This window comes from Nematolebias whitei, chromosome 17 (genome assembly GCF_014905685.2).
Source record: "Nematolebias whitei isolate Nwh7 chromosome 17, NemWhi1, whole genome shotgun sequence".
NCBI lineage: Eukaryota > Metazoa > Chordata > Actinopteri > Cyprinodontiformes > Rivulidae > Nematolebias > Nematolebias whitei.
Window position 1 is genome coordinate 7,866,410 of NC_056514.1, and position 6,620 is coordinate 7,873,029.

Sequence of the window (6,620 nt, forward strand, 5' to 3'; positions counted from 1 at the left end):
GTGATGGTGGGGAGGCTGACTCCAACATCTTCTGTGCAGCCTTCACCACGCTCTGCAAAGCTTTTCTTTCTGCAGCTGTGCAGCCTCCATGCCAGACATTGATGCTGGAGCACAGGATGCTCTCCACTGCACACCTGTAGAAGGAGGTGAGGACTGAGCTTCCCAGACCAGCTCGTCTCAGCCACCTGAGGAAGTAGAGTCTCTGATGAGCTTTCTTGATCAGAAAGCTCATCAGAGACTCTACTTCCTCAGGCGGAATATGTAAACGTCATTGCAACTCATGCCACACCAAAAGCCATGACACTTGTAGAGATCAAAGCAGAGACACTCAAAGACTCTATTCTTCAAGAAGTCAGTACTCACATTAGAGACAATACATGGCGTAAACTTGAAAAATCACAATATGTTAACATCATGAAACATTTCGTTGTGTCAGTGGTGAACTGATAACATCACCAACATCTGACATCATTCTGCGTGGGACAAGAATTGTTATTCCCACCACTCTGCAGGAAAAAGCTGTCCAGCTTGCCTATGAGGGACATCAGGGCATTGTTAAAATAAAAGCATTGCTCAGATCCAAAATTTGTTTTCCAGATCCATCCATCCATTTTCTTCCGCTTATCCGGGGTCGGGTTGCGGGAGTAGCAGCCTAAGTAGGGAGACCCAGACTTCCCTCTCCCCAGCCACTTGGTTCAGCTCCTCCAGGAGAATCCCGAGTCGTTCCCAGGCCAGTCAAGAAACATAGTCCCTCCAGCGTGTCCTGGGTCTTCCTCTGGGCCTCCTCCCGGTGTTGACGTGTCCAGAACACCTCACCAGGGAGGCGTCCAGGAGGCATCCTAAACAGATGCCCAAGCCACCTTAACTGGCTCCTCTTGACATGGAGAAGCAGCGGCTCTACTCTGAGTACCTCCCGGATGATCGAGCTTCTCACCCTGTCTCTAAGGGAGAGCCCAGACACCCTGCGGAGAAAACTCATTTCGGTCGCTTGTATCCGAGATCTCATTCTTTCGGTCACAACCCAAAGCTCATGACCATAGATGAGGGTGGGAACATAGCTCAATCAGTAAATTGAGAGCTTCACCTTTTGACTCAGCTCTCTCTTCACCACGACAGACCTGTACAGCACCCGCTTCACTGTAGATGTTGCACCTATCCGCCTATCGATCTCACGCTCCATTTTTTTGTTTTCCAGATATTGACTGCAAAGCAGAAGTAGCAGTATGTAGATACCTTGCATGCCAGGCTGCCACACCATCTGTCCAGAATGAACCATTAAAAATTACATCACTTCCTGAAACACCATGTAGTGTGAGTGCAGATTTCTATGGACCAATTCCAACCAGAGAATATTTGCTTGTCATCATAGATGAGTACACATGCTTCCCAGTAGTTGAAATTGTGAGGTCAACAACAGCTTACACAGTCATTCCAGTCTTTGACAAAGTTTTTGCTATGTTTGGGATTCCCAGAGTCATTAAGACTGATAATGGCCCCCCATTTAATAGTGAGCAATTCTTTCAATTTGCTAACTATTTAGGCTTCCATCACCACAGGATAACACCACTATGGCCACAAGCCAACGACACAGCTGAAAGATTCATGCGCACCCTTAGCAAAGCATTATGGGTGGCAGACATACAGAGAATTCCTTGGAAACAACAGATGAATATCTTTCTACGAGAGTATCGTTCCACACCCCACAGCACAACAGAAAGACTGCCTGCTGAACTCCTATTTTGACATGTAATGTATACAAAGATTCTGTCATTCATTACCACACCAGGCCCTGTGATGGACTTGCGACCCGTCCAGGGTGTACCCCGCCCCTCGCACAGTGCTTGCTGGACATGGGCACCAGTGACCCCCGTGACCCAAAATGGAAGATCCAGGTAAAAGATAATGGCTGGCTGGCTGGCTGGCTGGCTGGCTGGCTGGCTGGCTGGCTGGCTGGCTGGATGGATGGATGGATGGATGGAGTACCACATCAAAAGAATGTTCAGATTCTGCTGTGAGAACAAGAGACACCAAGTCTAAGGCCAAAATGAAGTCTTGTGTCGACGTGAGCCATCGTGCCACTCCACACACGCTGGCTCTTGGTGATATAGTGTTACATCGACAACATAAGTGCAACAAGCTTACTGCACCATATGATGTCAGACCATATACAGTGACAAGAGTCTAGGGCTCCATAATCACAGCTTCCAGAGATGGGCATTCCATTACAAGAAACTCTTCTTTCTTTAAAAGCATTGCTCCACATGTGGACATTCCATCAGGTCATGATGCTGCCTGCAGTCAGTTTGACAACACAGCAACTGGGAATACTACATCAAGGTATCCCAGTAGGAGCAACAGACGTCCACCTGCATATTTAAAGGACTTTATTTAGTGTGTCTATTGATGTTAAGTGGTTGATGTTCTAACCACACATTTTCAGTGTATGGAAAGCAAGGGCGTCAGAAGCATCCGTAATGTGGGGGGGACACAATGATGTGTGTAGGTGTGTGTGTGAGCGCGCGTGCGCGCGTGAACGTGTGCGCACGTAAAAAAAAGGCGTTCACTAGTGAACAAAAAAAGCAACATTTCACCTAGATTTCCTTTAATTCCACACATTTAAAACATGTTTCTCACCAAATTTGTGTAAATTCATCTGTGGGTTTAAAGACATTTTAACTTTAATACACTTTAATACAGAGAGTCAGATCGGCACTATTTGTCTTTATAGAGAAATAAAAAACATCACCATTGGACTTTTTTACTTGTGTTCAACACTGCTCATCTAAATGGTGTTTCTCATGAAGGCTGAGGACAATAAGGTGTGGAGTTTTAAAGACATTTCAACTTTAATGCAGCTGAACACACAGCGTCTCTTACACCTGCAGCGTCTGACAGCGTCACAGTTACTGCTAAGTTAAGATGCTACAGACGTAGCGCTCCTCTCAAGCATCCTCCTAACATGAATATATGTTTATGATCAACCCCCTGGTCAACCACTGCCCGCACTAAGCTCGCTAAACTGGCGAGCAAGTAACACAGGTACCTCCACCTCCTCCACCTGTGTGCGTTTTCTGCCGAGGCAGGAAGGGACGGTGGAGAGTTGGAGGTAACCAGGAAAACCTGGAGTGGAGTTTTAGTGGCTTGAGTATTCTCTTATTAATCAAGTGGAATGGATTTGTTCACAAAGAAAGAGAAACTGCGCCGCCTGAACTAATGTTTTATAGTAAAAGTGGGGGTGGGGGGTCCAAATGAAAGTTTTTTTTTTATGTGGGGGGGACTTGTCCCCTTCACATATAATGGTTGCAACGCCTATGATGGAAAGATACTTCACAATGAATTCCTGAATCTTCATGTCAACTCCTAAGTTTGTGTAGCTGAATGTTCTAACATTTTCTATCATTGTCACATGTTAATATGTGTGATATTATGTTTAGACTGACTACTAATTCTGTTTACAGAAGTTGTCATATTTATTCTTACGTTTGAATATGCCTAAAATTTAGCAGAACTGGAGCTGCTGATAGACATTTATTTTTATTTTTTGGTTTAAAGCATGCAGTATTGTTTATGTTATTACTTGAGGAAGTAACTGAAAAAAAGGGTGATATAATATTCCCAGTTCTATTGTGTGTTGCTTGAAAACTGCACTACCTATTGTACACTGGGAATTAGAGCAGGGGTCACCAACACGGTTCCTGCAGGCACCTGGTCACCTACAGGGACCACATGAGTTGCCCGCGAGGCATGTTCTGAAAAAAAGCAATTATCATGTTTTTAAAATTAAGTAATAACATCTGCATGGTTGTAGATTTGAAATGAATCAATTAATGAAAGCTTTTAGAATAAAATGTTTTACGTATATAGCTTAGCAGCCTCATCTGGAGTCAGAGTTCTGAATGATGCGGAGATGCACTGACAGCGGTGCTACAAACTATTTTTACCTCCCTGAGCAGAAGGGAAAATGGCAAAAAAAAAATTGGAAAATATTTTCAGAGTGATTGGGAGGAAAAGTTTTTTTTAATAGTTATGAAAAACAAATGTGTGCGTGTCTCATTTGTGGTGCGGTTGTGGCAACATCAAAATGCAGAAATGTGGAGTGAAACTTTACCAGCTAACACATTAGCTTCAGTGTTTCCCCTTCCATTATACAAGGAGGGTACCCCAGCAAAAACGGAGAGTACGCAACACAGACGTGTCTCTGTCTCCACCCCCACCCCAGCAGGGCATGACGGGCAGAAAAACACCGAGAGTTAAAGGCAGCTTTGAGCAAACAGCATTCTTCATGAGGCATTTTCACATATGGAGGTCTTGAAAGAGGCAATGATGTATAATGCAAATTGTTCAAAAGAGTATAAGATGTGATGATCAGTTAAAAATGCTGCAGATCTGAGGATCAGTATTAATGTTACATTTAAAAATACACAGAATTTCAAATGTTACTGATTGAGATTACAAAGGGGTTGTAATTGGGGTCCACTGTCCACAAAAATGGTGGTTTGGACATATCCAGAAGAGGGACAGTGGGTATACTGGTAGAAGGATGTTAGAAATCCAGCTGCCAGGAAAAAGGCAAAGAGGAAGGCCAAAGAGGAGATATATGAATGCAGTTAGAGAGGACATGAAGGTAGTTGGAGTGAGAACAGAGGATGCAGTGGACAGAGTGAGATGGAGGAGGATGACTCGTTGTGGCAACCCTTGAAGGTCAAGGTCAATGTTTCTTTATTGTCATTTGGATCATATGTGGTACATGTGATGGATTGAAATTGTGCACACAGGGTCCCAGTTACATCCAACAAAAGTAAAAATTGAAAAAGAAAAGGGGGAAGAGGGAGCAGCTGAAAGAAGACTGACTGAGATTACAATAAAACAAATGTTTTATTTTTTTTATCTGTTTTCTGCTTTAGGAAATCATCCATAAGGTCCCCTTGTTCCTAATCAGGGTCGAATGGGGGCTAGAGCCTGTCTCAGCTGCCTTTGGCACCTTCACTTTTGGATGAAGACAGGGGACAGCCTGGACAGGCCTCCAGTCCATCACAGGGACACAGACAAAGACAAACAACTTACTGAATGTGACAAACTAAGGTTAATACAGAGGGTATTTTGAAATTTTCTAGGTGGCGCTCTTGAGCCATTTTTGTTGCGATTTTTGCCACGTCCTTAAAATACGTAATTTTTCACCAGTCCTGAATCGTCCGCCAAATTTGGTGACTTTCGGGATATGTTAAGGCCCCCAAAAGACCAATTCATTTTGCGGAAAAAGTTGTAGCTCTGTCCTGAACAAAGCGATTATAATAGGCCTTCGCAGCGCTTCGCTGCTCGGGCCTAAAAAGTGACTTCCGGTTCTGAGGGGGCGGGACTTTGATGACATCAAAATATGACCACAGTGGATCATCGGGAATCCAACAGGTATGAGTCATACCAAGTTTGGTGAATTCAGTCTTTCAATGTGAAAGTTATAGCGTTTGGAAATATATGGCGTGAAGCGCAAGTTTGAGGCCTGGCCACACCTCTTTAACATATTTTTGCCACGCCCTTAAAAAACATAACTTTTCACCAGTCCAGATGCGTCCACCAAATTTGGTGACTTTTGGGATATGTTAAGGCCACCAAAAGGCCAATTCATTTGGTGGAAAAAAAATGCAGCTCAGACCTGAACAGAGCGATTACAATAGGCCTTCGCAGCACTTCGCTGCTCAGTCCTAACTACCCCAACAGCATCATTAGGCCCGAGCAGCGAAGTGCTGCGAAGGCCTATTATAATCGCTCTGTTCAGGCCAGAGCTACAACTTTTTCCGCAAAATGAATTGGTCTTTTGGGGGCCTTAACATATCCCGAAAGTCACCAAATTTGGTGGACGATTCAGGACTGGTGAAAAATTACGTATTTTAAGGGCGTGGCAAAAATCACAACAGAAACAGCTCAAGAGCGCCACCTAGAAATGTTCAAAATACCCTTCGCATTAACCTTAGTTTGTCATAGAAACATGAAATTTGGTACGCTTGTCCAATTCCCCAAGATGCACAGAAAACACTCCGGCACCAACGTTGTATGATAAACAGGAAAGCAGCCAATTTTCACACCTTTTTGGTGGTTTACAGCCTCCTAATTTGAACTTTTCCTCCTAGGGATTTCGCTCAATCGGTTTCAAACTTGGCCATTTTGGTCAAAAGGCATGGGGGACGAAAAGTTATCTAAACTGTGCATTTTCAAGTATGCTGAAGGGGTGGGGCCAGTCCTCAAAATTTGACATCTCGCCATGAAAAAAAACCCGCTAATAGCTCCTACACGAAAACTGTCTGTGACATCAAACCTTCAGTGAGGCCTTGAAATTTGGTTGATATGCCCTTAAGACATTGGAGAGTAAAAGTTATCTAAAGCTTGCATTTTTGTATATGTTAAAGGGGCGTGGCCAGACCTCAAAGTTTTGTTTCACGCCATAAATTTCCAAACACTGTAACTTTCACACTGAAAGACCGAAATGCATGAAACTTGACATGACTCATCCCTGTAGGATGCCTGACGATCCACTGTGGTCATATTTTGACGTCATCAAAGCCCCGCCCTCCCAGAACAGGAATTCTCTTTTTTTTTTTTACTTGGAATGCTCCCTCTTTGACACC